At 37.5% G+C, this 13,247-nt stretch overlaps 1 protein-coding gene across 1 annotated transcript in view; it reads left to right on the top strand.

Moving 5' to 3' along the window:
* The window catches only part of LOC309493640 (uncharacterized protein), a 544,011-nt gene that overhangs the window by 152,063 nt on the left and 378,701 nt on the right, over nucleotides 1-13,247 (top strand). The gene's annotated exons all lie outside the window — the stretch shown is intronic.

Here is a 13,247-nt window from a genome sequence, read left to right on the forward strand (position 1 = left end):
AATAAAAATGCCCCACTTTTTTTTACAATTTACTTTTGCTGAAGACCATTTTCCAAAGTCTTCTATCAATTTAGATAAAACATATATGTCACTTTGTTTATTAATTATTATAAGGTCGTCGGCATAAGCTGATATACAAAAATTAACATCACAAAGTGGTATCCTAAAACCATCTAAATTCTTCCTAATTGTTTGTAGAAGTGGTTGAATAACAAGAGAATATAACATTCCTGATAATGAACATCCTTGTCTAATACCTCTACTGACCTCGAATGAAGCACATAAGAGCACTATTAAACTTAAACTTCTCATTAAAACCAAAAGCTTCTAAAACATTCCATAGATAAGCATGCTAAACCTGATCAAACGCTTTCTCTTGGTCTAAAGACAACACACCACAATTGATATTAAATAATTTGGAAGCCTATATAATATCTCTAATTAAGGAACTATTGTCAAAGATTGACCTGTTTGGTACACAATAATATTGATCTAGATGTATCACCTGTCCTATTACTTAAATATATTCACATTAAATATGTGAAGATCTCAGCAATTAATAGAGATTTAGATGGCAATGTTTTATTATTTTGTTTGACCTTGATATTTTAAATTATAATAGACCTCAGATTACACAGTTTGATATCCAACAGTGTCATAATCATTTATAATGGATCTGAATTGCATAATAAGACACAAACATTTGAACTACTGTGTCATTTAGACACAAAGAGGCATCAAGAATCAGCTTATGAATCTCAACAATGGTGACGATTGAAACCTTCATGCTGCAATGCATGCTGGATATCTAGTCTTTGTGTAGTCTGGCTATCACCAGACCAAGCTCAATCTTAAGATTGAACATTAGTCTGGTGAGTCTGCTCTGTGTTTTCTCCTGCACGAGAGGCGTGATCAACGGGCATAGTTCAGATGACTCTGAACTCAATTGGATAGTCCTTCAACCAATCAGACCAATATAGTTGCTATATATGACTATAGCATGAGCACACAGTGAGGACGCTGTGAGGATACACTTTTAGCTCACTGTGAACTCGGATTGTGAACACATCACAGGTATCATGAGAGCTCATGGTGAGATCACTGAGAGATCAAATTGTTGACTGGGAGTGCCTCTCCATATTAAACTGGTTAAACGTAAATTAACTTAAACTTACCCTGCGGTATAAATGAACAGTGGTGATCCTAGATATTGTTTTTCTGCGATAGTGACGACCGCAACATGAGGCGTCTCCCGCTTGTTTGTGATCTGTAAACCCTCGCTTCCAAATTAATCTTGTTACTCACCATATTTATTTTATAATCTTTTACCCCTCCATGGCATATTTAAGTCCCACTTGAATGCTCCTCAACGAGAGGTGGTCCTTCTGCGTCCAAAATTTATCAAAAACATCTTGGGACAAGGTTTTCACACTGACAGCTGTCAATGTAAGACAATTAGCTCATTGTAAGACAGTTAGCAACTCCGTTTGTTTTTTCCCATTAATGTCAAAGCCTGTCCAGACAATTATTATGTCTATGAGCTGGTTAGAACAACTGTGTGCTATTCAGCATACTGTGCAGATAATTATGTGTTCATGAGCTCTTGGTATTATTTGTGTTTGTTGATTTATTGGTATTAACCATTAGTCATTATTTTTCAGCTGTTACTAACATCATAAGCCCCGATACAACAGTCACACCAGAGACGACCTCAGCTGGTAATGTACTCTGATGTTTCCTCTAATGGATTGTGTTTTGTCTGAATGTTTGTGGATCTGTAGAATTGAACAGATGTGTGAGTGTGTTTGTGTTTCAAGGTATAAACTAGGGGGGAAATTATGTCGTCACGTCGACGTTACGTCGAACTTGAGCGACTGAAAGGGAACCTGAATTTTGTAAAATCTTATTGAATCCTGGTAAAAAAATGGTCGCAGACAGATCCAGTCTTGCCTTAAAAATCAAGGGTTCATTCAGAAACCAAAAAATGGAATGCAAATTTTCTGTCTTTTGAATATGAATAAAACTCCAAATCTTGAAAAGATGCTGATAAAAAGACAACAATTTTAAAATATCCAAGCACTTAGGGTCCATTAAAAAAAAGAGGTTTATCTATTCCAAGGTTTCCAACAGTCCTGAGTAAAAACACAACTGGAAAGCTGCACTCCTTCTCTGGAGAAGAACCACTCCTTGGCCCCCTTCTTCTTTGGGCAAAAATAAAATACTCCCAAAAAAAGTCAACAAAATCCGCTTGAATCCCGGCCATCAATTTCACTGGAGGATCAGTACAAACCAGTCTGTGCCATAAGAGTAAAGCGACCAAATTATTTACAATAAGTGTTCTTCCCCTATAAGACAGGTTGGGTAGAATCCACTTCCATTTGTCTAGACGACCTTTCACTCTTTGTAATAAATCATCCCATTTTTTTTGTAAGATATTATCATCTCCTAAAAATAATAATAATAATAATAATAATAATAAATCTCTGCAACCCTACCTATTTCAACTCAGACCTTCAGGAAGAATTGGTTTCCCTTCATTCCAATCCCCTAATAAAAATGCCCCACTTTTTTTACAATTTACTTTTGCTGAAGACCATTTTCCAAAGTCTTCTATCAATTTAGATAAAACATATATGTCACTTTGTTTATTAATTATTATAAGGTCGTCGGCATAAGCTGATATACAAAAATTAACATCACAAAGTGGTATCCTAAAACCATCTAAATTCTTCCTAATTGTTTGTAGAACAACTATAGGGGGATCACACTTCTCAGCCTCCCCGGGAAAGTATATTCCAGGGTACTGGAGAGGAGAATCCGGCCGATAGTAGAACCTCGGATTCAGGAGGAACAGTGTGGTTTTCGTCCTGGTCGTGGAACACTGGACCAGCTCTATACCCTCTACAGGGTGCTGGAGGGTTCATGGGAGTTTGCCCAACCAATCCACATGTGCTTTGTGGATTTGGAGAAGGCATTCGACTGTGTCCCTCGCGGCATCTTGTGGAGGGTGCTCTGGGAGTATGGGGTTCGGGGCCCTTTGCTAAGGGCTACCCGGTCCCTGTACGACCGGAGCAGGAGCTTGGTTCGCATTGCCGGCAATAAGTCAGACTTGTTCCCGGTGCATGTTGGATTCCGACAGGGCTGCCCTTTGTCACCGGTTCTGTTCATAACTTTTATGGACAGAATTTCTAGGCGCAGCCAGGGGCCGGAGGGGGTCAGGTTTGGGGACCACACAATTTCCTCTCTGCTCTTTGCGGATGATGTTGTCATGTTGGCCCCATCAGACCAGGACCTTCAGCATGCACGAGGACGGTTTGCAGCCGAGTGTGAAGCGGCTGGGATGAGAATCAGCACCTCCAAATCCGAGGCCATGGTTCTCAGTCGGAAAAGGGTGGTTTGCCCGCTTCAGGTTGGTGGAGAGTTCCTGCCTCAAGTGGAGGAGTTCAAGTATCTTGGGGTCTTGTTCACGAAGGATGGAACGGGAGATTGACAGACGGATCGGTGCAGCTTCTGCAGTAATGCGGTCGCTGTACCGGTCTGTCGTGGTGAAGAAGGAGCTGAGCCGTAAGGCGAAGCTCTCGATTTACCGGTCAATCTACGTTCCTACTCTCACCTATGGTCATGAGCTGTGGGTTATGACCGAAAGGACAAGATCCCGGATACAGGCGGCCGAAATGAGCTTTCTCCGCAGGGTGGCTGGGCGATCCCTTAGAGATAGGGTGAGAAGCTCAGTCACTCGGGAGGAGCTCAGAGTAGAGCCGCTGCTCCTCCACATCGAGAGGGGCCAGTTGAGGTGGCTCGGGCATCTTTTCCGGATGCCTCCTGGACGCCTTCCCGGGAAGGTGTTCCGGGCATGTCCCACCGGGAGGAGACCCCGGGGAAGACCTAGGACACGCTGGAGGGACTATGTCTCCCGGCTGGCCTGGGAACGCCTCGGTGTTCCCCCGGAAGAGCTGGAGGAAGTGTCTAGGGAGAGGGAAGTCTGGGCATCCCTGCTTAGACTGCTGCCCCCGCGACCCGGCCCCGGATAAGCGGAAGAAGATGGATGGATGGATGGATGGATGGATGGATGGATGTTTGTAGAAGTGGTTGAATAACAAGAGAATATAACATTCCTGATAATGAACATCCTTGTCTAATACCTCTACTGACCTCGAATGAAGCACATAAGAGCACTATTAAACTTAAACTTAAACTTCTCATTAAAACCAAAAGCTTCTAAAACATTCCATAGATAAGCATGCTAAACCTGATCAAACGCTTTCTCTTGGTCTAAAGACAACACACCACAATTGATATTAAATAATTTGGAGGCCTATATAATATCTCTAATTAAGGAACTATTGTCAAAGATTGACCTGTTTGGTACACAATAATATTGATCTAGATGTATCACCTGTCCTATTACTTAAATATATTCACATTAAATATGTGAAGATCTCAGCAATTAATAGAGATTTAGATGGCAATGTTTTATTATTTTGTTTGACCTTGATATTTTAAATTATAATAGACCTCAGATTACACAGTTTGATATCCAACAGTGTCATAATCATTTATAATGGATCTGAATTGCATAATAAGACACAAACATTTGAACTACTGTGTCATTTAGACACAAAGAGGCATCAAGAATCAGCTTATGAATCTCAACAATGGTGACGATTGAAACCTTCATGCTGCAATGCATGCTGGATATCTAGTCTTTGTGTAGTCTGGCTATCACCAGACCAAGCTCAATCTTAAGATTGAACATTAGTCTGGTGAGTCTGCTCTGTGTTTTCTCCTGCACGAGAGGCGTGATCAACGGGCATAGTTCAGATGACTCTGAACTCAATTGGATAGTCCTTCAACCAATCAGACCAATATAGTTGCTATATATGACTATAGCATGAGCACACAGTGAGGACGCTGTGAGGATACACTTTTAGCTCACTGTGAACTCGGATTGTGAACACATCACAGGTATCATGAGAGCTCATGGTGAGATCACTGAGAGATCAAATTGTTGACTGGGAGTGCCTCTCCATATTAAACTGGTTAAACGTAAATTAACTTAAACTTACCCTGCGGTATAAATGAACAGTGGTGATCCTAGATATTGTTTTTCTGCGATAGTGACGACCGCAACATGAGGCGTCTCCCGCTTGTTTGTGATCTGTAAACCCTCGCTTCCAAATTAATCTTGTTACTCACCATATTTATTTTATAATCTTTTACCCCTCCATGGCATATTTAAGTCCCACTTGAATGCTCCTCAACGAGAGGTGGTCCTTCTGCGTCCAAAATTTATCAAAAACATCTTGGGACAAGGTTTTCACACTGACAGCTGTCAATGTAAGACAATTAGCTCATTGTAAGACAGTTAGCAACTCCGTTTGTTTTTTCCCATTAATGTCAAAGCCTGTCCAGACAATTATTATGTCTATGAGCTGGTTAGAACAACTGTGTGCTATTCAGCATACTGTGCAGATAATTATGTGTTCATGAGCTCTTGGTATTATTTGTGTTTGTTGATTTATTGGTATTAACCATTAGTCATTATTTTTCAGCTGTTACTAACATCATAAGCCCCGATACAACAGTCACACCAGAGACGACCTCAGCTGGTAATGTACTCTGATGTTTCCTCTAATGGATTGTGTTTTGTCTGAATGTTTGTGGATCTGTAGAATTGAACAGATGTGTGAGTGTGTTTGTGTTTCAAGGTATAAACTAGGGGGGAAATTATGTCGTCACGTCGACGTTACGTCGAACTTGAGCGACTGAAAGGGAACCTGAATTTTGTAAAATCTTATTGAATCCTGGTAAAAAAATGGTCGCAGACAGATCCAGTCTTGCCTTAAAAATCAAGGGTTCATTCAGAAACCAAAAAATGGAATGCAAATTTTCTGTCTTTTGAATATGAATAAAACTCCAAATCTTGAAAAGATGCTGATAAAAAGACAACAATTTTAAAATATCCAAGCACTTAGGGTCCATTAAAAAAAAGAGGTTTATCTATTCCAAGGTTTCCAACAGTCCTGAGTAAAAACACAACTGGAAAGCTGCACTCCTTCTCTGGAGAAGAACCACTCCTTGGCCCCCTTCTTCTTTGGGCAAAAATAAAATACTCCCAAAAAAAGTCAACAAAATCCGCTTGAATCCCGGCCATCAATTTCACTGGAGGATCAGTACAAACCAGTCTGTGCCATAAGAGTAAAGCGACCAAATTATTTACAATAAGTGTTCTTCCCCTATAAGACAGGTTGGGTAGAATCCACTTCCATTTGTCTAGACGACCTTTCACTCTTTGTAATAAATCATCCCATTTTTTTTGTAAGATATTATCATCTCCTAAAAATAATAATAATAATAATAATAATAATAATAAATCTCTGCAACCCTACCTATTTCAACTCAGACCTTCAGGAAGAATTGGTTTCCCTTCATTCCAATCCCCTAATAAAAATGCCCCACTTTTTTTACAATTTACTTTTGCTGAAGACCATTTTCCAAAGTCTTCTATCAATTTAGATAAAACATATATGTCACTTTGTTTATTAATTATTATAAGGTCGTCGGCATAAGCTGATATACAAAAATTAACATCACAAAGTGGTATCCTAAAACCATCTAAATTCTTCCTAATTGTTTGTAGAAGTGGTTGAATAACAAGAGAATATAACATTCCTGATAATGAACATCCTTGTCTAATACCTCTACTGACCTCGAATGAAGCACATAAGAGCACTATTAACCCTCTGGAGTCTGAGCGTTTTTTTGGGCCCTGGGGGTGTTCTGACATGCTCTGACATTTGTGCTTTTTTCAGTTGCTTATAAACATATTAATGGCAAAGGTGTAAATTCACTCTATATAGCACAAACAGGACTACAATAATATGTGAGCCACATGTATGTACATGTTTTCATTTTTGAGAGAATAATGTTTATGCGTGGTTATCGAAAAAACTAAAAATTAAAATGTTTGAAATAAGGCCACAAAACACATACTAAATATGTGGCAATAAGACTTTTGACTTATGGATGTCGTCGCCTATAGTTTTTTCTTCAAAATTATGTGAAAATAGTCTTGCTTTATCGTTCACATAAAACCATACATTGATTTAAATTGATGTAAAACAGGTTTTGCTTGGAAAGCCAATATGCGAGGGGGCGTGAACGAGGAGTGGTTTACACCTTAGAATACACCCACTCTGCATAATTAGCCATTCACTCAGGTGTGACACTGACTGAGCCACAATGCAAGTATACAAGTATACAAATATATTTAGAAGAAGACTTATATTGACCATTTAAGATTTTGCTTACATCTATCTTGTAAATATGTTTTGCTATTTTATTCAAACGGTTACAATTACAACAATAATTACAATTTCAAGTGTACTCTTTCTTTGTAAAAAAAAAAGATTATAGGCCCTACATTTAATCTATGTATTCATTAGTTTGAATATAACCAACATTGGAACAGCTAACATCTTAGTTGATGACTTTATTTTTGACAAAAATAGTATTTTATATATAGAAATGGCTAAACAAAAGCTTATTTGATGTGGCAGTATATTCTACAGTAAAAACTGTACCCAAATCTGGTCAACAAAATGTTGTCTTTCATATTTCGTCTGACTGTAACGTTGTTTTCATGAAATATTAGGGCATATTGTTAATTTGCAGTTTAATACGTTGCTTATACAAATAGCCTACATTTTATTTCAACATTCAGTCGATGTTTACTTATCTCAGTATAGTAATACAGTTTGCTAAAACATCATCATTCATTCACACACGCGATTTAAATTTAAACTGTCTTTGCCAGCTGTGGTAAACAGCGCGCATCTGTGCCGTTTATTCATTCATAAACAGAAACCCACGTGAAGAAATTCACGTGAGAAGGAAAAAACTTACTTGTATTCCTCAGCTCGCTCCTCGATATACCCGCACTTCTGAGGGACATTTTCCATTAGTATTATTCCTCACAGCGCTGCAAGACGGTGTAAACAATGATCTAAATAAACTTGTGTGTTTTCTCGAGCTGATGGGGGCGTTCACAGGATTGCCTCAGCCATTTGCGTTTGAATAGCGCGCGCTCTCCGTGGGCGGGGCCGATTATAACGTAATGAGATGAGATGAGCTCGACTGGAATCGCTCTCTTTTAATACAGATTTCACAAGATGAGAATAATTGTTTTTTTATATAAATTACTTCATTTTAAAGAAGAGAATTCAATCTTCATGCCTGTGTGTCTGTATGTCTGTTTGACTGAGTATTCGCTGAGTTATTGTTAATTTTCGGACGCGTTTCAGAATGGACTACACTGGCAGAGAGAAGGCAGAACTCGCTTCGTGTTTATTTTACTTTATTTGGCAAAAAGCACAACACTTTGTTTTTATTGTGAGTATACACAAAAATAATACACATTTAACAGAATCGATTGATGTATGAAACTCCTATGGAAAATCAAAGTCAACAGAGTATTTATGAGTTTCTTTTACACTAATAAAAAAAAAGCGAGCTGGTATCGCCGGCGATACCGTAGACCTCAGGGGGTTAAACTTAAACTTCTCATTAAAACCAAAAGCTTCTAAAACATTCCATAGATAAGCATGCTAAACCTGATCAAACGCTTTCTCTTGGTCTAAAGACAACACACCACAATTGATATTAAATAATTTGGAGGCCTATATAATATCTCTAATTAAGTAACTATTGTCAAAGATTGACCTGTTTGGTACACAATAATATTGATCTAGATGTATCACCTGTCCTATTACTTAAATATATTCACATTAAATATGTGAAGATCTCAGCAATTAATAGAGATTTAGATGGCAATGTTTTATTATTTTGTTTGACCTTGATATTTTAAATTATAATAGACCTCAGATTACACAGTTTGATATCCAACAGTGTCATAATCATTTATAATGGATCTGAATTGCATAATAAGACACAAACATTTGAACTACTGTGTCATTTAGACACAAAGAGGCATCAAGAATCAGCTTATGAATCTCAACAATGGTGACGATTGAAACCTTCATGCTGCAATGCATGCTGGATATCTAGTCTTTGTGTAGTCTGGCTATCACCAGACCAAGCTCAATCTTAAGATTGAACATTAGTCTGGTGAGTCTGCTCTGTGTTTTCTCCTGCACGAGAGGCGTGATCAACGGGCATAGTTCAAATGACTCTGAACGCAATTGGATAGTCCTTCAACCAATCAGACCAATATAGTTTCTATATATGACTATAGCATGAGCACACAGTGAGGACGCTGTGAGGATACACTTTTAGCTCACTGTGAACTCGGATTGTGAACACATCACAGGTATCATGAGAGCTCATGGTGAGATCACTGAGAGATCAAATTGTTGACTGGGAGTGCCTCTCCATATTAAACTGGTTAAACGTAAATTAACTTAAACTTACCCTGCGGTATAAATGAACAGTGGTGATCCTAGATATTGTTTTTCTGCGATAGTGACGACCGCAACATGAGGCGTCTCCCGCTTGTTTGTGATCTGTAAACCCTCGCTTCCAAATTAATCTTGTTACTCACCATATTTATTTTATAATCTTTTACCCCTCCATGGCATATTTAAGTCCCACTTGAATGCTCCTCAACGAGAGGTGGTCCTTCTGCGTCCAAAATTTATCAAAAACATCTTGGGACAAGGTTTTCACACTGACAGCTGTCAATGTAAGACAATTAGCTCATTGTAAGACAGTTAGCAACTCCGTTTGTTTTTTCCCATTAATGTCAAAGCCTGTCCAGACAATTATTATGTCTATGAGCTGGTTAGAACAACTGTGTGCTATTCAGCATACTGTGCAGATAATTATGTGTTCATGAGCTCTTGGTATTATTTGTGTTTGTTGATTTATTGGTATTAACCATTAGTCATTATTTTTCAGCTGTTACTAACATCATAAGCCCCGATACAACAGTCACACCAGAGACGACCTCAGCTGGTAATGTACTCTGATGTTTCCTCTAATGGATTGTGTTTTGTCTGAATGTTTGTGGATCTGTAGAATTGAACAGATGTGTGAGTGTGTTTGTGTTTCAAGGTATAAACTAGGGGGGAAATTATGTCGTCACGTCGACGTTACGTCGAACTTGAGCGACTGAAAGGGAACCTGAATTTTGTAAAATCTTATTGAATCCTGGTAAAAAAATGGTCGCAGACAGATCCAGTCTTGCCTTAAAAATCAAGGGTTCATTCAGAAACCAAAAAATGGAATGCAAATTTTCTGTCTTTTGAATATGAATAAAACTCCAAATCTTGAAAAGATGCTGATAAAAAGACAACAATTTTAAAATATCCAAGCACTTAGGGTCCATTAAAAAAAAGAGGTTTATCTATTCCAAGGTTTCCAACAGTCCTGAGTAAAAACACAACTGGAAAGCTGCACTCCTTCTCTGGAGAAGAACCACTCCTTGGCCCCCTTCTTCTTTGGGCAAAAATAAAATACTCCCAAAAAAAGTCAACAAAATCCGCTTGAATCCCGGCCATCAATTTCACTGGAGGATCAGTACAAACCAGTCTGTGCCATAAGAGTAAAGCGACCAAATTATTTACAATAAGTGTTCTTCCCCTATAAGACAGGTTGGGTAGAATCCACTTCCATTTGTCTAGACGACCTTTCACTCTTTGTAATAAATCATCCCATTTTTTTTGTAAGATATTATCATCTCCTAAAAATAATAATAATAATAATAATAATAATAATAAATCTCTGCAACCCTACCTATTTCAACTCAGACCTTCAGGAAGAATTGGTTTCCCTTCATTCCAATCCCCTAATAAAAATGCCCCACTTTTTTTACAATTTACTTTTGCTGAAGACCATTTTCCAAAGTCTTCTATCAATTTAGATAAAACATATATGTCACTTTGTTTATTAATTATTATAAGGTCGTCGGCATAAGCTGATATACAAAAATTAACATCACAAAGTGGTATCCTAAAACCATCTAAATTCTTCCTAATTGTTTGTAGAAGTGGTTGAATAACAAGAGAATATAACATTCCTGATAATGAACATCCTTGTCTAATACCTCTACTGACCTCGAATGAAGCACATAAGAGCACTATTAACCCTCTGGAGTCTGAGCGTTTTTTTGGGCCCTGGGGGTGTTCTGACATGCTCTGACATTTGTGCTTTTTTCAGTTGCTTATAAACATATTAATGGCAAAGGTGTAAATTCACTCTATATAGCACAAACAGGACTACAATAATATGTGAGCCACATGTATGTACATGTTTTCATTTTTGAGAGAATAATGTTTATGCGTGGTTATCGAAAAAACTAAAAATTAAAATGTTTGAAATAAGGCCACAAAACACATACTAAATATGTGGCAATAAGACTTTTGACTTATGGATGTCGTCGCCTATAGTTTTTTCTTCAAAATTATGTGAAAATAGTCTTGCTTTATCGTTCACATAAAACCATACATTGATTTAAATTGATGTAAAACAGGTTTTGCTTGGAAAGCCAATATGCGAGGGGGCGTGAACGAGGAGTGGTTTACACCTTAGAATACACCCACTCTGCATAATTAGCCATTCACTCAGGTGTGACACTGACTGAGCCACAATGCAAGTATACAAGTATACAAATATATTTAGAAGAAGACTTATATTGACCATTTAAGATTTTGCTTACATCTATCTTGTAAATATGTTTTGCTATTTTATTCAAACGGTTACAATTACAACAATAATTACAATTTCAAGTGTACTCTTTCTTTGTAAAAAAAAAAGATTATAGGCCCTACATTTAATCTATGTATTCATTAGTTTGAATATAACCAACATTGGAACAGCTAACATCTTAGTTGATGACTTTATTTTTGACAAAAATAGTATTTTATATATAGAAATGGCTAAACAAAAGCTTATTTGATGTGGCAGTATATTCTACAGTAAAAACTGTACCCAAATCTGGTCAACAAAATGTTGTCTTTCATATTTCGTCTGACTGTAACGTTGTTTTCATGAAATATTAGGGCATATTGTTAATTTGCAGTTTAATACGTTGCTTATACAAATAGCCTACATTTTATTTCAACATTCAGTCGATGTTTACTTATCTCAGTATAGTAATACAGTTTGCTAAAACATCATCATTCATTCACACACGCGATTTAAATTTAAACTGTCTTTGCCAGCTGTGGTAAACAGCGCGCATCTGTGCCGTTTATTCATTCATAAACAGAAACCCACGTGAAGAAATTCACGTGAGAAGGAAAAAACTTACTTGTATTCCTCAGCTCGCTCCTCGATATACCCGCACTTCTGAGGGACATTTTCCATTAGTATTATTCCTCACAGCGCTGCAAGACGGTGTAAACAATGATCTAAATAAACTTGTGTGTTTTCTCGAGCTGATGGGGGCGTTCACAGGATTGCCTCAGCCATTTGCGTTTGAATAGCGCGCGCTCTCCGTGGGCGGGGCCGATTATAACGTAATGAGATGAGATGAGCTCGACTGGAATCGCTCTCTTTTAATACAGATTTCACAAGATGAGAATAATTGTTTTTTTATATAAATTACTTCATTTTAAAGAAGAGAATTCAATCTTCATGCCTGTGTGTCTGTATGTCTGTTTGACTGAGTATTCGCTGAGTTATTGTTAATTTTCGGACGCGTTTCAGAATGGACTACACTGGCAGAGAGAAGGCAGAACTCGCTTCGTGTTTATTTTACTTTATTTGGCAAAAAGCACAACACTTTGTTTTTATTGTGAGTATACACAAAAATAATACACATTTAACAGAATCGATTGATGTATGAAACTCCTATGGAAAATCAAAGTCAACAGAGTATTTATGAGTTTCTTTTACACTAATAAAAAAAAAGCGAGCTGGTATCGCCGGCGATACCGTAGACCTCAGGGGGTTAAACTTAAACTTCTCATTAAAACCAAAAGCTTCTAAAACATTCCATAGATAAGCATGCTAAACCTGATCAAACGCTTTCTCTTGGTCTAAAGACAACACACCACAATTGATATTAAATAATTTGGAGGCCTATATAATATCTCTAATTAAGTAACTATTGTCAAAGATTGACCTGTTTGGTACACAATAATATTGATCTAGATGTATCACCTGTCCTATTACTTAAATATATTCACATTAAATATGTGAAGATCTCAGCAATTAATAGAGATTTAGATGGCAATGTTTTATTATTTTGTTTGACCTTGATATTTTAAATTATAATAGACCTCAGA

Source organism: Leuciscus leuciscus (genome assembly GCF_965113295.1).
Source record: "Leuciscus leuciscus genome assembly, chromosome: 3".
Lineage (NCBI taxonomy): Eukaryota > Metazoa > Chordata > Actinopteri > Cypriniformes > Leuciscidae > Leuciscus > Leuciscus leuciscus.